This window comes from Nuphar pumila, chromosome 13, assembly GCF_984573655.1.
Source record: "Nuphar pumila chromosome 13, dmNupPumi1.hap1.1, whole genome shotgun sequence".
Lineage (NCBI taxonomy): Eukaryota > Viridiplantae > Streptophyta > Magnoliopsida > Nymphaeales > Nymphaeaceae > Nuphar > Nuphar pumila.
Genome location: NC_143261.1, coordinates 84,726,974 through 84,747,424, shown reverse-complemented (window position 1 = coordinate 84,747,424; position 20,451 = coordinate 84,726,974). Strand labels below are relative to the sequence as shown.

At 37.4% G+C, this 20,451-nt stretch overlaps 1 protein-coding gene across 2 annotated transcripts in view; it reads right to left on the bottom strand.

Annotated features, from left to right (window-relative positions):
• LOC149818954 (uncharacterized) overlaps positions 1 to 20,451 on the bottom strand; it is a 102,556-nt gene that overhangs the window by 65,997 nt on the left and 16,108 nt on the right. Inside the window, exon 1 of one of the 2 annotated variants that reach the window (XM_089985905.1) lies at positions 27 to 100. The exons of the other annotated variant lie outside the window; for it this stretch is intronic. The gene's annotated coding sequence lies outside the window, so the exon portion shown is untranslated. Of the gene's footprint in view, positions 1 to 26; positions 101 to 20,451 lie in introns of those variants that run through there. 2 annotated transcript variants of the gene reach the window in all.

The window sequence follows — 20,451 nt, the reverse complement described above, 5'->3', positions numbered from 1 at the left end:
AACATATAAGTACACTTTTTGTTCACCTTGTATTGTGCACACCCTTAATTTAATCTTCAAAGATTTCGCACATGAGTTTCATTGGTTGAGAAAGACATCTGCAAAGTAAAAAATTTGTGAAATATATCACTAATCATTCGAAAACATTAGCAATCTTTAGAAATAGTGAAAAATTGAAGCTAATAAGTATTGCAAAAACAATGTTTGCTTCACGTTATACTACTCTGAAGGGCTTGCTTGATGTGAGAGAGAGCTTGAAGCTTACAGGTAGATGGAGTGAGTAGAAGCAATCATTTAATGATGAGACTATAAAAATGAGGGCTATTACGACAAAAACAATTGTTCTTGATGAAGAATATTGAGATTTTGTTTGTTTAGCATTAATGATCACAAAACCCATCTACAAGATAATCAAATTTTGTGATTAAGAAGGCCCTATAATTGGTGAAGTGTACGAAGGTATGGACAACAAGTTGAGGAAGATCAAAGACAATCTAAAAGGACAACTAAATATGTATGAAAAGATTCATATGATTATCTCAAATAGATAGGATAGAATGAATGCACCCCTCTATAGTCTAGCCCACATGCTTACTCTAAAATATTATGATTTAGAGTATCTCAAGATCTTAGCACTAGGAGGGGTCAAACGAGTTCCTCCTGGTAAAAATTGTATTCTATCTATTGAATAAAATTTAAACTTTAATAATTTAATTATTTTATTCTTTCATTTGCATTTTCTTGTTATAACTCCGCCTGTGTAGTTATACACTGCCGGTCCCAAGCCCGGATAAAGGAGAAGGGTTGCGGTAGGCCTGTGACAGCCAGCATAAAAACTGTCATATCCTATGAAAATGAACCAATATGAGAATTTCGTTGGGGCGTTCCCTACTGAGCGACGCGCTGTACTCTCTAGGCCCGGAGGCAGTGATAAATGTGCAAGGGTTGCTAGGTCGTCGCCCAGAAGCGACGCGTCACACCGGCGCCCGGGTGTGGTGTCAAATAGGCAAGGGTTCCCTCACTTTGTTGGACGGGTGGGGGTAAAGAAGTTAGTCCAAGACCATAAAATTAGGTTAGCCACTTGGAACATAGGGTCTTTAACTGGTAAGTTGGTAGAGTTAGTAGATGTTATGTGTAGGAGAAAGATTGATATTTTATGTCTTCAAGAGACCAAATGGGTAGGTGAGAAAGCTAAAGTGATAGAACCTTGGGGATATAAGATTTGGTATACAGGAATAAATAGGAATAGGAATGGAGTAGGGATTGTTATGAGTCGTCAGTTTATAGATAATGTAGTTGAGGTCCGTAGGAAGGGTGATAGAATTTTACTTATTAAATTAGTATTAGGTACGGATATTATTAATATTATTAGTGTTTATGCACCTCAAGTAGGTTTAGATGATTCCATTAAGCATCAATTTTGGGAAGATTTAGATGGAGTAGTACAAGAGACATCTTATGGAGAAAAGCTTTTCATCGGCGGTGACCTTAATGGACATGTAGGCATTAGTAGGGATGGATTTGAGAATATCCATGGAGGCTATGGTATAGGAGAAAGAAATGAAAGTGGAGAAAGGATTTTAGATTTTTGTTTGTCCTATGATATGATCTTAGCAAACACTTGGTTTAGGAAGAGGGAGTCTCACCTAGTAACATTTAAAAGTGGGGTTAATACGAGTCAGATAGATTTTTTACTACTTAGAAAGAGAGATAGGGGTTGTTGCATCGATTGTAAGGTTATACCAGGAGAAAGTGTAGCTACACAACATAGAGTCTTAATTTTAGATCTTAGAATTAGACAATGCCGCAAAAGGGATAGACATAGGATAGATCCTAGAGTTAAGTGGTGGGCACTGAAAGGAGCTAAACAAGGAATGTTTGTAGAGCAGGTAGTTAAGGAAGTTGATTGGTGTCTCGAGGAGGATTCAGAATCAATGTGGAATAAGATAGCGGGTGGTATGAGAAAAGTAGCTAAGGAGGTATTGGGTGAGTCTAAAGGCGGTGCACCACTAGGTAAGGATACATCATGGTGGAACGAGGATGTCAAATTAGCTATTAAGGTTAAAAGAGAGTGTTATAGAAATCTAAGTAAGAGTCGTGATAATGAGAATTTGGAGAAGTATATGATAGCAAAGAAGGAAGCTAAAAAAGTTGTTCGAAACGCGAGGGCTAAGGTATATAAGGAGGTTTATGACAAGTTGGATACCAAAGAAGGCGAGAAGGATATTTATAGGCTTGCAAAGATGAGAGATAGGAAATCGAAGGATTTGGGTATGGTTAGATGTATCAAAGATGAAACGCAAAGGGTTTTAGTCAAAGATGAGGAGATTAAGGAGAGATGGAAAGATTATTTTGATAAGCTATTTAATGATAGTCATGCTCAAGATCTTGGAGACTTCTCCATTCCTTTTCATGAGATAAATCGTGACTTCATGCGCAAGATTCAAAAGAAAGAAATTGCAGAGGCTTTGAAGAAAATGAAATCAAGAAGGGCAGTTGGCCCAGATGGTATACCTAGCGAGGCTTGGAAATGCTTGGGAGAGAAAGGTTTAGAATGGTTGACAAATCTTTTTAACTTGATTTGGCGAACAAATAAGATGCCTAATGAGTGGAGGAAGAGTACTTTGGTGCCTTTATATAAGAATAAGGGTGATATACAAGATTGCACAAACTATCGTGGTATAAAACTCATGAGTCATACTATGAAACTTTGGGAGAGGGTGATTGAGTCTAGGTTGAGGAAGGTTGTCATGATATCGGAGAATCAATTTGGTTTTATGCCTGGAAGATCAACTATGGAAGCTATACATCTTCTTAGACAACTTATTGAAAGATATAGAGAGAGGAACAAAGATTTGCATATGGTTTTTATTGATTTAGAGAAGGCATACGATAGAGTACCTAGGGACGTTCTCTGGTGGACAATGATGAAGAAAGGTGTTTCTCTCAAGTACATTAGTATAATTAAAGATATGTATGAAGGAGTAGTAACCAATGTCCGCACTTGTGGAGGGGTGACAACCAATTTTCCGATAACGGTTGGGTTACATCAAGGATCTGCTTTAAGCCCTTTCCTATTTGCGATAGTGATGGATGAGCTTACGAGATCAATTCAAGAAAATGTACCGTGGTGTATGTTGTTTGCTGATGATATTGTTTTGATTGATGAGTCTAGAGCTGGGGTTAATGCTAAGTTAGAATTATGGAGACAGACATTGGAAGCTAGAGGTTTTAAGTTGAGTAAGAGTAAGACTGAATATATGGAATGTCGGTTTAGTAAGCAACGAAGTAGTGATGGGAGTGTAGTGAAGCTTGGTGAGCAAGATATACCGGTGAATGATTATTTCAAATATTTGGGATCCATCATTCAAAAGTATGGAGAAATTGATGGAGATGTAAATCATAGGATAAAGGTTGGGTGGATGAAATGGAAAAGTGCTACTGGAGTGCTGTGCGATCGTAGAATGCCATTGCGGTTGAAGGGAAAGTTTTATAGGACGACTATTAGACCCGCTTTACTATATGGTACGGAATGTTGGGCTGCCAAGAGACATCATATTCAAAAAATGAGTGTAGCTGAGATGCGGATGCTTAGATGGATGTGTGGAAATACAATAAAAGATAAGATTCGGAACGAAGAGATACGTAAGAAGGTAGGTGTTGCACCCATTGAAAATAAGATGCGAGAGAATCGTTTACGGTGGTTTGGACATATTCGGCGAAGGCCTAATGATGCTCCAGTTAGAAGGTTGGAGAAATGGGAAAATATATTAGTTAAAAGAGGTCGGGGTAGGCCTAGGAAGACTTGGATGGAGATGATAGGAAAGGATATGAATGCTTTGAACCTCACCGAGGACATGGCGTTGGATAGAAATGATTGGAGGAAAAGGATTCATGTGGAAGACCCAAAATGAATTTCTTTTTTGGTTCATATCGCTGACCCCAATTGTTTTGGGATGAAGGCGTAGTTGTTGTTGTTGTTGTTGCATTTTCTTGTTATAGTTAAAAAATCTTTTTCTTTTCTGCAGAAAAAGATAATGATATCTTAAATGGTGCAATGCTCGCACTTAAAGTTATATCTGCTGTAAATGAAGAACTCTCTACACTTTATATGTCACAACTTATAGTTTTTGCATCGAGAAGTGAAAGATTTAGCCAGAATGCAACATAAATAGATGCATTGAATCCTACAATCACGATCCTTAATTGGTGGCATTTTTATGGTAGTGACATGCCTGAGTTGAGAGCATTAGTCATTAAGGTTCTATCTCAACCTATTAGCACATCTTCTGCAAAAAGAGTGTGAAGTGTTAGTTTGGATCATGGATCCGACTCGATCCACCTCGTGATGCGTGAGCGGTGGCATGATTGTAAGTAGTTTGTATTACCTGTGTAAAGTTATGCCCTGTATTGTATCACTTATAAATAATAAGTAAAAAGGGAAAACCTTATTGCCGCCGACTACTCTTCTCTTTCTTTACCTCATCTCTAACCCTTGCAAGTTGGTATTTCCGATATTTCTGACATGGTATCAGAGCACAGGCGCGGAAATCGATCATCTGGAAGGCCTATAAGGACCAGCACGTGAAAGGACGTAGGCTCTATTTCTGTTTTTTTTTGTCTCTTTTCCTTAATCAGATTTCTCCAGTTTCTCTTTTTCTTAATCTGATTTCACGCATCCCAGTTTCGTGCTCTCCTTTTCTTAATCTGATTTCACGCATTCCAGTTTCGCGCATTCTTATTTCTCTTTCGATTCCTTTTCTTTTCCAATATTTTCCTGGTTCACACGTTACACAGCATTGCTATTTCTCTGTGCACACAGCATTGCTATTTTTTTTCTGAGTAACGTGTGTGTGGAGATTATTTTTCAGCACACAGCATTGTTCTTTTTCCTCAATACACTGTTAAGTACAGTCAGCATTTAATATTTTCTGGTTTGCACGTCACTATTTTTCTGTGCAACGTGTGTGCTGATATCATTTTCAGCACATAGTATTATTGTTTTTCTTCCCCTTAATACACTGTTAAGTACAGTTTGACCTCTCATTCTTCATATAATCCATGGATTCCAAATTGAACCCTAGTTTTCTTACTCACCTCATGACCCACAAGTTATCCCATGATAACTATTTGCTTTGGAAACGTCAAATTGTGCCTTTTATTCGCAGTCATGGTCTTTATGGGCATCTAGATGGGCGATCGCCCGCCCCACCTACACATATCATGCAAGAAATAACAGGTGAAGATGGGAAGGTGAGTCAACTCCGAACCACCAATCCGGCTTATGACATATGGGTACAACGGGATCAGACATTAGTTGCTTACATAACCTCCACACTTTCTGATCGTGTTTTACAAACTATTTCTGATGACCAATCTGCTGCTGAGTTTTGGAATGGACTAGCTCATTCTTTTTCTCAGGTTTCCGAATCTCGGGCTTTGCAACTCAAGTGGAAATTCCAATCCATGCGAAAAGAAAACAAATCCATTACAGAGTTCATGGGGGATGTCAGAGTGATTACAGATCAGTTAGCTGCCATTGGAAGTCCTGTATCAGATAAGGATATGGTACAACAGGTATTAGGTAGTCTTGGACCTGAATATCGCATGTCTTGCACGGCACTCCAGGTTGTCTCAGTCCTTCCATGTTTTGATGATCTTCAATCTAAGCTTTTGCAATATGAGGTCAGTTTAAATCAGGAACACGCGTCAGATGATGCTCATCCTGTGATGATGACACATACCCCTATTCAAACAGGAGTTTTATTTACTCCCCCTCGTCCCAATGGAACACTTATGAACAAAGGAGGATTACTGCCTACACCAGGTGGAGGAGGTATTGGTTCAAGCAGTGTACCACGAGGAGGACGTGTTCCTACTTGTTTTCTATGCAACAAGCGGGGACATGTTAAAGCAAACTGCTGGTACAATCCTCAAAACCGGAACAAATCAGGGAGGCCAGATAGTAGGCTAGGGCAGAAGGCAACTCATCAGTTTGCCCGTACTCCTGCAGGGACAGGTTCTTCCACAGGGCGTACAAAATATCCTTATGACTACTTTCAATCAGATGAACTTGCGCCAAAATGAGGAAGGTATATGGCATATTAATTCAGGGGAAGCAGCACACGTTACTTCTGATGCAGGTAAATTTTCTCACTTGACTCCTTACACTGAAAATGGCACTATAGTCATAGGAGATGGATCTCACCACCCCATCTCTCACACTGGAAATATCTCCCTTTCTTTGCCTGAATCTCAATTACCCTTGTCAAATGTCTTACTCACACCTGCTATTCAAAAGAATATCCTATCTGTGTCAAAATTAGTTGATGAAACAAATTCTTCCGTTGAATTTACTCCTTCTTTTGTTTATCTTAAGGACCTTCACACCAAGAAGACGCTCGCTAAAGGTGAACGGCGCTGGAACATGTACGTCTTTGAAGAATCTCATGTGCCTTTGAAGACGTCGTCTTCCGTAGCCGTGGCTTCTTCAGTTTCTTCCTTTCCAACATTTTTGAGTCGATCTACAGATCATAATTATTCATCTAGAGTCTTGAAACTTAATAAGCCAGACCTATGGCATCTTCGTTTGGGTCATTGTAGTCAAGTTTTTCTTGATAAGTTGTCTGCTAAAGGTTTAATACCCGCAGTCAGTTTAGAGTCAAAATGTCCAAGTTGTCACTTATGCAAAAGTCATGTACTTCCTTTTCATAGTATCAATAAAAGAGCAACAAAGCCTTTCGAGATTATATGCTCAGATGTTTGGGGTCCTGCACCCACTGCCTCTCTTTCTGGATCTCGATACTATGTACTCTTTCTTGACTCCTACACTCGTTTTAGTTGGATTTACTTCATGAAAAACAAACATGAGGTTTTCAAGTTGTTCAAACAGTTTCATGCACTAGTCCAAAACCAATTCAATACCAATGTTGTATATTTCCAGTGTGATGGGGGGAGAATACATATCTCATGATTTTAGTGAATATTTGAAGGAGCATGGCATTACACGTAACATTTCTTGCCCTCATACCCCTCAACAAAATGGAGTTGCTGAGAGAAAGCACAGGCATATTGTTGAAACAGCCTTGAGCATGATGCATACTGTGGGCATTCCTTTTTCCCTTTGGACCGAGGCTTTCCATACAGCTGTTTACGTTATCAACAGGTTGCCCATGACCATCCTTGAAGACAATTCTCCGTATTTTGTTCTTTATAATTGTCATCCATCATATGAAGAACCACATCCTTTTGGTTGTGTATGTTATGTTCATATTGATCATTCATTGAGAAATAAGTTTCAAGACAGAGCTGTACAATGCAAGTTTCTTGGGTATGCAGATGACTATAAGGGGTACAGGTGTTATGATCATCATACGAGCAAAATTCGGGTATCTGGAAATGTTGTTTTTGATGATGAAAATTTTGACACTCTGGGTTCATCTTCCACAGATACACATGACAGTTATGATCCTTGGCTCAGTGACTCACTTTTATATGACTCGTTGCCGTATGAGGATTCATCTTCATTGACAGACAATGAACCCTATACTTTCGATATGGAACCACATATGGAAGACATTCCTCCTACAACAACATCCTCACGTTTTTCTGGTCTTGTTTATTCTCGTAGAACTCACCCAGTCAATGATGAGACTCCTCTACGACGTTCCACTCGGGTTAGACATCCTATAGATCGCTGGGTAAGTTATAACAATTTCTCTTTGGATTTTCAAACATTTCTAACCAGAGTTTCCAAAGAAACAGAACCTTTCTCTTTTCATGAGGTTGTCCATTCCCGTGCCTGGGTAGAGGCGATGAATGAGGAAATGGAAGCATTACATGAATGCAATACATGGGAAATTGTGCCAAGGCCAGATAACAAGAATGTTGTAGGATCCAAATGGGTGTACAAGATCAAGCACAAACCAGATGGCAGTGTTGAGCGTTATAAGGCTCGTCTGGTTGCACGAGGCTTCACACAGCAATATGGGCAGGACTACGATGAAACGTTCAGCCCAGTAATAAAACTGGGCACAGTCAGGATTGTCATTGCATTGGCGTTACAACATGGATGGTCACTCAGTCAACTTGATGTTAAAAATGCTTTTCTGCATGGTGAACTAAAGGAAGAAGTTTACATGGAGCAGCCACCTGGATATAGCATGCATGATTCATCAAATTGGGTATGTAAACTTCGATGCTCTCTTTATGGATTGAAACAAGCTTCTCGATCTTGGTTTGAAAGTTTTTCCACAGAGATCCAGCATCATGGGTTCAATAAAAGTGTTCTAGACCATTCATTGTTCATCTTCAAAAGTGGTTCAACTATTGTTTGGGTGCTTATATATGTTGATGATATCATTATTACCGGGAGTGATGAGGATCACATATCTTGGGTTAAGTCTATGCTGATGGCTAAATTCAAGATGAAAGACTTGGGTCCCTTGCGATATTTTTTGGGTGTGGAAATTGACAGTCGACATGAGACTATTACATTGAGCCAACATAAGTACACTATTGATATTTTACTCGCTACAGGGATGGAGAATTGTAAACCAATTAGCACACCTTGCCTTCTAAATCATAAGTTAAGTGCTAAAGAAGGCACTACTTATCATGATCCTACTTTGTATCGTCGAGTTGTAGGGATGTTACAATACTTAACATTCACTAGGCCTGACATAGCATACTCTGTCAATCAGGCCTCTCAGTTTATGCATGCTCCTACAGATGCACATATGGAAGCAGTAAAAAGAATCCTTCGGTATTTAAAGGGTACGATTGGAGATGGTTTGATGTATAACAAAGACACAGCTTATACGTCAGGACATCGACTATTCGCCAACACAGACGCGGACTGGGCTGGTGATCCTGATGAGCGCAGATCAGTTTCAGGGTATTGCATCCTTATCGGCAATAATGTTGTAACATGGAGTAGCAAAAAGCAAAAGGCAGTGGCGCGATCTAGTACTGAAGCCGAGTATTGTGCAATGGCAGCAGGAACAGCCGATGTTACGTGGGTGAGACACCTACTGCAAGAATTACAAGAACTGATCTCGTCCTCTATGCTTCTTTGTGATAATCATAGTGCTATTAATATTGCCTTCAATCCCATACTTCATTGTCGCACGAAGCATATCGAAATCGATCAACACTTTGTTAGACAAAAGGTGGAAGAAAAAGAAATTGAACCTGCATATGTTAGGTCAGATATGCAAGTTGCTGACATTTTTACCAAGGGATTATCCACTCATCAGTTTTGGGCACTCAAAGACAAGTTGAGCATGATCAAAGACCATACTCAACTTGAGGGAGGTTGTTAGTTTGGATCATGGATCCGACCCGATCCACCTCGTGATGCGTGAGTGGTGGCATGATTGTAATTAGTTTATATTACCTGTGTAAAGTTATGCCCTGTATTGTATCACTTATAAATAATAAGTAAAAAGGGAAAACCCTATTGCCGCCGACTACTCTTCTCTCTCTTCTCTTTCTTTACCTCATCTCTAACCCTTGGAGGTTGGTATTTCCGATATTTCTGACATGAAGTACATATAGCTACATTCATAATGTTAAAAGAAATAGGCTCAATGAAGATCGTGTTGGTACCTTGGTGTATATTCATTCGAATCTTCGATTGATTGACAAGTATAATTAAAGTGATTTGTACTTTTGTTTTGATATCTTGTAAAATATTTATCTATTTAGCATTTATATTTTGTATTCTTGTCATAAAAATGTGCAACAATCGCTACAAAGAAGGACCTAGTCGAAAATGGGATATCAATATGAAACTTTCAATTATAGAAGAAAATACGTTGAGATTAGAAGACATGCGTTAGAGAAATTTGGATGATAGTGCACAACAATCAAGCATTATTTTCAAATCCAAAACCAAAAATGCATACCCAAGAGCTCCATTGCCACCGATAATCATGCGTACAAATAAGGTTGAAGAGGATACAAATCAATACAACAGAGCTAGTAGAACTAATCCAGATATACAAGAGCGACCATCAGTTCCCCAAGGCTGGATTGATCGTTTCTTTAGCAGGAGATCTAGGCAAGGTATGTGTTATGCATCTTGTGTTTTTTATTTTCACTTTCTTCTATGTATGTATTTTTTATATTTTCAATTAAGGTTTTTAAACATTTTAAGTTTCTAACATATTCATTATAAGAAATGAAGGAAGGAACAAAGGGTGTGGTCGTGGAGGATGTGAAGGACATGATGATGCAGGAAGTTCTTCTTGATCTATTGGGTGCAGGGTGGACGATTTCAAAACGGGCCTGAAGGGGAAAAGAAAGATGACAGATTATTGACTGTTGACTCAATGAACTCTTAAATTCTTGATTATTCTTTTGATTATGTAGTTGGAGTAGTCCAACTTAGAAACTCTTATGTTGCTTTAGTCATTTGGTAGTGGCTTTTTGTTGTCATGGACTTGTAATATTTTGTTTGTTTGATTTTGGTGATATGTACTTTTATTTTGAAGTTTGATGAAGTAAAGTAGTGGATTATGTTAATTTTAAAGTTTAAAGTTTATAAATTTATACTTTAAATAAACTTTGAAATGTTTAAAATTAAATTATATTTTTACTTTTTAGTGCTTAAATATGTAATTTGTTTTGTGCACTTAAAAATTTAACCATATCTCTATGCAATCTTTTAGTTTATTGATTTCTCATTTTTTATGTTGCAGAGATCACAACATCAAATAACAAGTCATTTGATTCTTTTCTTGGAAAATGTATGCTTCTTATGTAATGAAAACAACGGAAGCGCCAATAATCCAAAGGTCTCTTCAGAAAGAGTCAAACCAAGAGCCAAGAGCACAAGCACGAAGAATGCACAAAATAACCCACTAAGGGGTGAAGTGCCTAAAAGGCAAAAAGATGTTATTCAATAGAGAGACAAAGGGGGCTGAAAAAGCCTATTTTACAAGAGAGAGAGCTCCTCTATAACATATTAAGAGGGACAAAAAAGGGGCTCCCTTCTAGTCGTTGGGAGCCCCAACAGTCACATTTGTGACCGTGATGGGTGGGGCCCCTTAATGGTCTAAAAACAATAAAACAAAAAAGAAAAGGAAAATCCTAAAAAACAAAATTATATTATAATTTATCAAAATACCCCTATTGGGTATTTGGGTGAAATAAGAGATATATGTATATATATATACTTATATATGTATGTATATATATAAGTATATATATATATATTTATATATACATATTTTAACACGCCTCAAACTTTACGGGAAAAAGACCGAAGGTTTGCCAAGAAGAAACATAAAACGTGGAGTCGGAAGCGCTTTGGTGAAGAAGTCAGCCAACTGAAATTCTGATGTAACATATGCTAGTGTGATGGTTCCTCTGAGAAATTTGTCTCGAACATAATGGCAATCTATTTCAAAATGCTTGGTACGCTCGTGGAACGTATGATTGTTTGCGATGTAGAACGCGCTCTTGTTGTCACAACACATCTTGGTGGAAGAAGAAATGAGAATGCCCATGTCACAGAGGAGACTTCTAAGCTACACAATTTTCATAGTTGTCATTGTCATAACCCGATATTCAGCTTCAGTGGATGATAGAGATGTTAAATTATGTAATCAAACTTGTAATTTCGTATATATATTTTATATATATAAGGTAATACATATACATATATATAATATATGTATATGTATTTACCAATTATATATATAAAATATATATAGTCATAGTAAGGGTAGTTTAGGAATTTTACACATATTCTTTTTCAAGAATATGTTTTTTGTATTTTCCTTTTTCTTTTTCTTTTTGTATTTTTGTTTTTTACATTTAATGCATTGTACATGCATTGGGAGGGGCCCAACCCACTAGTCGTTGGACCCCTCCAACGGTCACATTTGTGACCGTTGGAGGGGCTCCAACGACTATGTGGAGCCCCTCCCAAGGCCTCCTCCAAGCCCTATTTATATGGGCAGCTCCTCTTGTATTTCTCTAAGGGATTTGGGATTGTAGCCCAACCTCTTTAGTGTTTATGAAACTTATGGGTGCAAGTGCACATTTGTGATTCGGTGTGTTGTGTTTGTTGTGCACAAGTGTTCTTGGGTGTGTATGTTCACACATTTATTCTTAAGGTTGTTGTGTTATCGACTAAAGTATCTTGTTGAAGATACTTTTACATGGTATCAGAGCCTCGTTGAAGAAGAAGAATTGCGACTCGCCTTCTTTTGCATTCCTCGGGAAGCGTGCCTTCAAGTTTTTTGAAATCAAAGAGGATCATCTTCTTCGAGCAATATTTTAGGAGCTTCTTTTGTCAAGAAAGACGCAAAAAGTAATTAAGGTACATACTATCTCTTGAATTCTTTCCTCTCTAATGGGCGAAAAAGACTCTCATTTCTCTCTTGGGTTTAAGCTTAATGGCTCAAACTATCATGTTTGGGCCGGTAATATGGAAGCACATATTAAAGGAAATGGGCTTTGGGGTTACGTTTATGGATCCATACCGGAACCGGAACCCAAAATTACCATTGTTGAAGGAGGTGATATTAAGATTCTTGAAGGGGATGAAAGACAAAAGGCTCTTGAAGAGTATTCTAAGAAACATGATGATTGGGAAATGAAGAACTTCAATATATTATCTTGGATTTTCTCATCCGTTGAGACCAAGATAAATGCCAACATCATCAAATTTAAAAGGGCTTCCGAAGCTTGGGTATATCTTGAGAAAATGTACACCTCAAGAGATCTATCCCACAAGTACTTTCTTCAAAAGAGGGCTTTGACTCTCCAACAAAATGACATGACCATTCGAGAGTACTTTGCCGAATTATCCTCTATTTGGGACGAGCTCGCAATCCTTGAACCTAAATGGAGTGGTGAGGCTATCGAATTAAGGCACAAACAACTTGAAGAAGACCGGTTCTTCAATTTTTTAAATGGCCTTAGACCAGAATTTGAACAAGTTCGGTCCTCTCTTCTCTCCGCCTTCACATCCCCCTCACTCGAAGATGTTATCACCAAGCTAAGTGGTGAAGAAACCCGTATGGGGATTGGCAAAAATAACCCTAGCATTCTTGTTACTTCTTCTACTCAAGAAGATGGTGAAATGGCTAATGCCGTGTCAAGACCGAGAAATAACATGAGGACCTATAGACCTCCTCATTTCAAGAATCAAGGTCAAGGAGGAAATGATCGGTATGGCAAAAGAGACTATAGCAAAGTAACTTGCTATCATTGTAAAGAACCCGGACATATCAAACCCTTGTGTCCTAAATGGAAGAAATTGATTGCAACGGCTATGGCATCTCAAGTTGAAGAACGATCCCCTTTATCAAGTGAGTCTCTTTCTCTTCAACAAATCGTGGAAGCCCTACAACCTCTTCTCAAGGGAGGTACTTCCGGAGCATCCTTTCACATGACCCCTAGTTATTACACTCTTTCAAATTTTGGCTTTTAGATTCTCTTCCCCCGGTAAGACATCTTGGCTTTTAGATTCTGGGGCATCCTTTCACATGACCCCTAGTTATTGCACTCTTTCAAATTTTTCTAAAAGTGCTTTTCCATCCTTTGTATCAACCGCGGACGGTACATCTCTTGAGATTAAAGGAATAGGTAATTTTGAAAAACAAGACTTCTTTGTTCCAAAAATTCGTTTTATCCCAAACCTTAACCTAAATCTTCTTTCCGTTTCCCAACTCTCGGACCATGGTTGCGATATAAAATTTTCTTCTAATAAATGTTGGATACAGGATCGCCAGTCCGGGAGATTGATTGGGGAAGGCTCTAGAAGAGGAGACCTCTACTACGTAGATTTTCTTCAAGTTCCCAAGAGTCAATTTTGCAACATCGTCCAAAACAAAGACATTCATGTATGGCATAAGAGATTGGGTCATCCCAATATTGTTAAAATCTCGTACTTGCCTTTTGTTAAACATCTTTGTAAAAGTGACTTTTTGTGTAATGAATGCATTCTTGGGAAAATGAAATGTTTGCCCTTTCCTCAAAGATCCATGTTTACGACAAAACCATTTGAAATTGTCCATTCCGATGTATGGGGACCGGCTCCGGTAATGTCTAAAGGAGGTTTTTCATATTATGTAATCTTTGTGGATGACTATACTAGGTTTTGTTGGATCTATTTCCTTAAACATAAACATGAAGTTTTTTCAACCTTTAAAAATTTTCACATGATGATTTCAAATCAACTCAATGGATGTTTAAAAATTTTTAGGTCTGACTCTGGAGGAGAATACCTCTCAAATGAATTTAAGGGTTATCTTGAAAATTTTGGAATTCTTCACCAAAAATCATGTCCAAAAACCCCTCAACAAAATGGGTTAGCCGAACGAAAACACAGGCACATCATTGAAACAACTAGGACTTTGCTCATTTCTCAAAACATTCCAAAAAATCTTTGGGCTGAGGCAGCTCTTACCTCTGTCTATCTCATAAACCGACTTCCATCGAAAAATTTAAACAAAATTTCTCCCTTTGAAAAACTGTATGATAAGGAACCTGATTATAGCAAGTTAAGGGTCTTTGGGTGTAAGTGTTTTGTTCTTACTGATAAGAATGACAAACTTTCTCCAAAGGCCATTCCTTGTGCCTTTCTTGGTTATTCTGAAACCCAAAAGGGGTTTCGTTGTTATGATATCAAAAGTGATAAGTTGTATGTTTCCAGGAACGTGAGTTTTTTGGAAAATGTTAGTGGATTTGAAAGTTGTGACCCCCATAATGAGAATATGGATTACTCTTTTTTATTTGATTTACTGAATAAGGACGATGATACTAGTGATAATGAGTCAGATCAAGGTAACCCAAATGAACTTGAAACCGAGGAAAACATCTCCTTGTCTCATTCGTCACATCAACCTATTGAATTACCTAGAGACCCTATCACCTACTCTCATAGAGATCAAAACAACTTTAGGAGTGCTCTTGACAGATATAATGATGCCAGTTCCAGTGCCTCTCAGAATGAAGTGATCCCTCGTAGAACTGAGAGAAGTAGAAGGCCTCCTTCTAGGTTCATTTCCTATGACTCTTTCTCACCAAGATATAGAGCCTGCCTTAGTGCCATCCACTCTTATATAGAACCTAGAAATTTTGAAGAAGCACGTAAATGCCCTGAATGGATTAATGCCATGGACAATGAACTTGAGGCTCTGAGAAGAGCCAAAACCTGGGAATTCCAAAATCTTCCTAAAGGCAAGAAAACAATAGGGTGCAGATGGGTTTTCAAAGTAAAAACTAAAAGCGATGGATCCCTTGAAAGGTATAAAGCTCGCTTAGTTGCAAAAGGATATAGTCAAGAATATGGTATTGACTATGAAGAAACTTTTGCTCCTGTAGCTCGTATGGTCACTGTTCGATGTCTTATAACCGTTGCCTCTATCAACAAATGGAACATCTATCAAATGGATGTGAAAAATGCCTTTTTAAATGGCGATTTAAGCGAAGAAGTCTACATGGATGCACCTCCTGGAATGGAGACTCCTAAGGGAAAGGTGCTTCGTCTTCAGAAAGCACTCTATGGCCTAAAACAAGCTCCCAAGACTTGGTATGATAGATTTAACTATGTTATGATTGAGAATGGTTTTTCCTCTTGTTTTACTGACACTGCTCTATTTGTTAGAAAATCCAATGCAGGGATTGTTATTTTACTTCTGTATGTTGATGACATGCTCATCACTGGGAGTGATTCTAACGGGGTTAAAAGTATAAAATCTATCTTAAAAGATAAATTTGAAATGTCTGACTTGGGTTTTTTAACTTATTTTTTGGGAATTGAAGTGGCATACTCTCTTCGAGGATATTTCTTATCTCAAACTAAGCTTGCTTCTGAGATCATTGACAAGTCAGGTATTACAGATGAGAAGCTGTGTGAAACTCCTGCGGTAGTAGGAGCAAAGATGAAAATTGATGATGGAGTTCCCCTATTGGATCCTACACCTTACAGACAGCTTGTAGGGTCTCTGATGTATCTGAGTATTACCAGACCAGATATATCCCATGCAGTCCATACTGCAAGTCAATTTCAGCATGCGCCTACATCCGTTCACATGAGTGCCATCTTACGGGTTGTAAGATACATAAAGGGTACTCTAAATAAGGGAGTTTTTCTGTCCTCTTCCTCTGATTTAAAATTGATTGCTTATACTGACTTAGATTGGGGAGGTGACCCAAATAACCGTCACTCCACCACTGGTTTTTGTGTGTTCTTAGGAGACTCACTAATTTCGTGGAGATGCAAGAAGCAACAAAAGGTGTCGCTCTCCTCAACTGAAGCTGAATATCGTGCCATGGCCACTACTACCATGGAGATTGTTTGGATTCACCAACTGCTAGAAGACATGGGGATCAAAATTGAAGGACCCACCAAGCTATGCTGCGACAACAAAAGTGCAATCTACATTGCAAAGAACCACACCTTTCATGAGCGGACAAAACACATCGAAATGAACTGTCACTATGTTCGTGAAGCATATCTCCGAGGAGTTATCGACCTTCCTTATGTCACGTCCGAATATCAGTTGGCCGATTTCTTTACTAAAGCCCTGTGCGCTCCGCGGTTCAACTTCCTTCTTGGCAAACTATCGGTCATCTTGCCCTAAGTTTGAGGGGGGGTGTTAAATTATGTAATCAAACTTGTAATTTCGTATATATATTTTATATATATATAAGGTAATACATATACATATATATAATATATGTATATTTATTTACCAATTATATATATAAAATATATATAGTCATAGTAAGGGTAGTTTAGGAATTTTACACATTCTTTTTCAAGAATATGTTTTTTGTATTTTCCTTTTTCTTTTTCTTTTTGTATTTTTGTTTTTTGCATTTAATGCATTGTACATGCATTGGGAGGGGCCCAACCCACTAGTCGTTGGACCCCTCCAACGGTCACATTTGTGACCGTTGGAGGGGCTCCAACGACTATGTGGAGCCCCTCCCAAGGCCTTCTCCAAGCCCTATTTATATGGGCAGCTCTTGTATTTCTCTAAGGGATTTGGGATTGTAGCCCAACCTCTTTAGTGTTTATGAAACTTATGGGTGCAAGTGCACATTTGTGATTCGGTGTGTTGTGTTTGTTGTGCACAAGTGTTCTTGGGTGTGTATGTTCACACATTTATTCTTAAGGTTGTTGTGTTATCGACTAAAGTATCTTGTTGAAGATACTTTTACAAGAGAAACTTTTTGCAGCTTCTTATATCTCCACGAAATGAGGGAATCTCCTAAAAAAATGCAAAAACCAGTAGTTGAGATTCGATCATTAGGATTTCTCCTCCAATCAGCATCAGTATATGCAGTTAATTCAAGAGATGAAGAAGAGGATAAGAAAAGCCCCTTGGAGATGGCGTTCTTGATATAGCGCACAATTCGCATTACGGCCGTCATGTAAACTGTAGTAGGAGGATGCTGAAATTGACTTGCAGCATGAACCGCATGAGCAATATCCGGACGGGTGATAGATAAGTAAGAGATCCAATCAATTGCCGATAAGGGGTAGGAACTTCAAGAAGAACACAATCTTCAAGTCTCAACTTTGCATTTATGACTTCAGGAGTTTCCACTTTCTTTTCATCTGAAACTCCTGATTTGGTACAGATGTCTGCGGCTAATTTCATTTGAGATAAAATGTATCCTCGAGGAGAATATGTCACTTCAATACCTAAAAAATATCTCAAAAAACTCAAGTCAGACATATCAAAAGTTTTCTTTAACATAGACTTAACAGCATTTACTCCTTTTTTGTCACTTTCAGTGATGATCATATCATCAGCATACAGAAGCAGAATAACAATGGAGTTACCTGTTTTCTTAACAAAAAGAGCAGTGTCAGTATAACAAGAAATAAAACTCAAATCAATTAATATATTACTAAACTTGTCATACCAAGCTTTGGGAGCTTGCTTAAGACCATATAATGTCTTTTTTAATTTCAAAATTTTACCATTTAGATTCATGTCAGGAGGTGGTTCCATATAAACTTCTTCACCTAACTCTCCATTTAAAAGGCATTCTTGACATCAAGTTGAAAAATGAGTCATTTTTTAATAGAAGCTATTGCAATAAGGGCTCGAACATTAGTCATTCGAGCAACAGGGGCAAAAGTCTCATCATAATCCACCCCATATTCTTGGGTATATCCTTTGACTGCTAGTCGAGCCTTAAATCTTTCTAAAGAATAATCACTTTTAGTTTTTACTTTGAAAACCCATCTACATCAAATGGGTTTCTTGCCATTAGGGGGATGAATGATTTCCCAAGTTTGTGCTTTATTGAGTGCCTTAAGTTCAAGTTCCATTGCTTCATTCCAATGGGCATATTGTTTGGCATCATTATAATGGAATGGTTCATGAAAGGAATGAAGAGCTAATAAACAAGCTCCGAAATTTGGAGAAAAAGAATCGTAAGATACAAATCTATTAGGTTTTTTAGAAATACGATTTGATCTCCTTTGAAAGGATTCTTCTAACGATTCGTTTTGAGAGAATTTTTCAAGGGCACAGGAAAGATTATTTTCATTTCTTCTAGTATAAGCTTATGTATGACTTGTTATATTTTCATTTAGGTTTTCATGTAGATCATGTTGCTCATCATTTTGAGGTTCAATATGATCCTCAATGGTAATTTCAGGAGATTCAATAGATTCAACACGATTGTCCATGCATTTTTCTTGAGGCAACAAGTCAAACAAAAAAGAATAATCAACATTTTCATTTAGGCTATGCGAAAATCCATTTTCTTCTTCTATAAAAGTGACGTCTTTCGAAATATAAAGTTTGTTATTTAATAGGTCAAAAGAGTGGTAACCTTTTTGTTTTTCGCCATATCCTAAGAAAATACATTCAATTCCGTTGAAGAAAGTTTATCGTTTTTGTAGGTTAAAACAAAACACTTACATCCAAAAACTCTTAGTATTTTATAGTCGGGAGATATATTTTAAAATTTTTCAAACGGAGACAGATTTTTCAAAGAGGACGAGGGTGTTCTATTAATTAAATATGTTGAAGTCAGAATAGCTTCGGCCCAAAAGGATTTTGAAATATTTTTTGAAACTAATAGAGTTCTTGTTGTCTCTATTATGTGTCTATGCTTTCTTTCCGCAAGACCATTTTGTTGCGGACTGTTAGGACAAGAACGTTGATGAAAATTTTCATTTTCTCTGAAATATTTTTAAAAATCATTAGACATGTATTCTCCTCCCGAGTCGGATCTAAGAATAGACAGATTTCCTAAAAAATGGTTTTTAACCATGGCATAAAATTCTTTAAAAAATGAGAAAACCTTAGATTTACGGTTTAGAAAGTAAATCGAGTAAAATCGTCAATAAAGACCACATAATATGAGAAACCTCTTTTAAATACTGTAACGCCTCAAAAATTTTAACCTTAATTATAGTTCAAATATTGAAATTTCGAGACCATTTTTTTTATAAGTATAAGTAAATCAAATCTTATAATGCGGAAACGATTTTTATAAACAGTTAAGACTTTGGACACGGTTACAATAAAGGTAACAATCAAATCAAACTGTACGAGATATACACATTTCAAACCACGTACAATATAAGGATGAAATATGAAGAGTTTTAATTTTATTTCAAATCAGAGTATGAAAACAATACTTCAGTCTCTACATGATCGAGTACTTAAAACGAAAAGATCATGAATACCAAGATCGCAAGGTAAGAGTGGACCCTCGAGGATGCAGCTCGACCAACCCTTCGCTCCAACTACTCATCATACTTTACCTGCATTATTTGTCCCCCATAAAACGGGGTCAGACTCGTTACAGTTTGGTAAAGCAACCTAAACTCAAACTTAAAGAAAACATATCAAGCATTTAAAGGTAAAGATATATTATTCATCCATCGTCAAGTGTTAGACAAGAGAACGTCCTATGAGTCATTCATTTCAAACATTCGAACATAAAGCATTTAAAAGCATTTCATCACTTAATATTCTATTCAACCTTAACTCAAGTAATAAAGCAATATTTATATGCATTCAAGTCATACAAGTCATCGCATAAATATAAATATACATATATATGCATCTAAGACATTCAGATCATTGCATCATTTTCATATGCATTCATAATTCTTATAAACAATAAGTCAAATCACATTTGACCATTCTAACGTAAAACACACGCACATACCTTATAAGTAATTTAGTTAGATATTCATGATACACATCAATCATGATACATAGGGGTGATATATTTACTCAGACAATCATAATGCAATCATTTGCAATAAAACTATGTTTGATGTATCATTCACCTAATAAGTCAAAACTAGTCATTTGTAGGCGTGATGTGTCATTCACCTATACGCTAATATAAGCGTCACAATCATAACCTCATATCAAGATCTAAAATCAATAAGGATCTAATTATCATATCTGAGTTTAATATATAATCATGTTATAATAGAAAAGC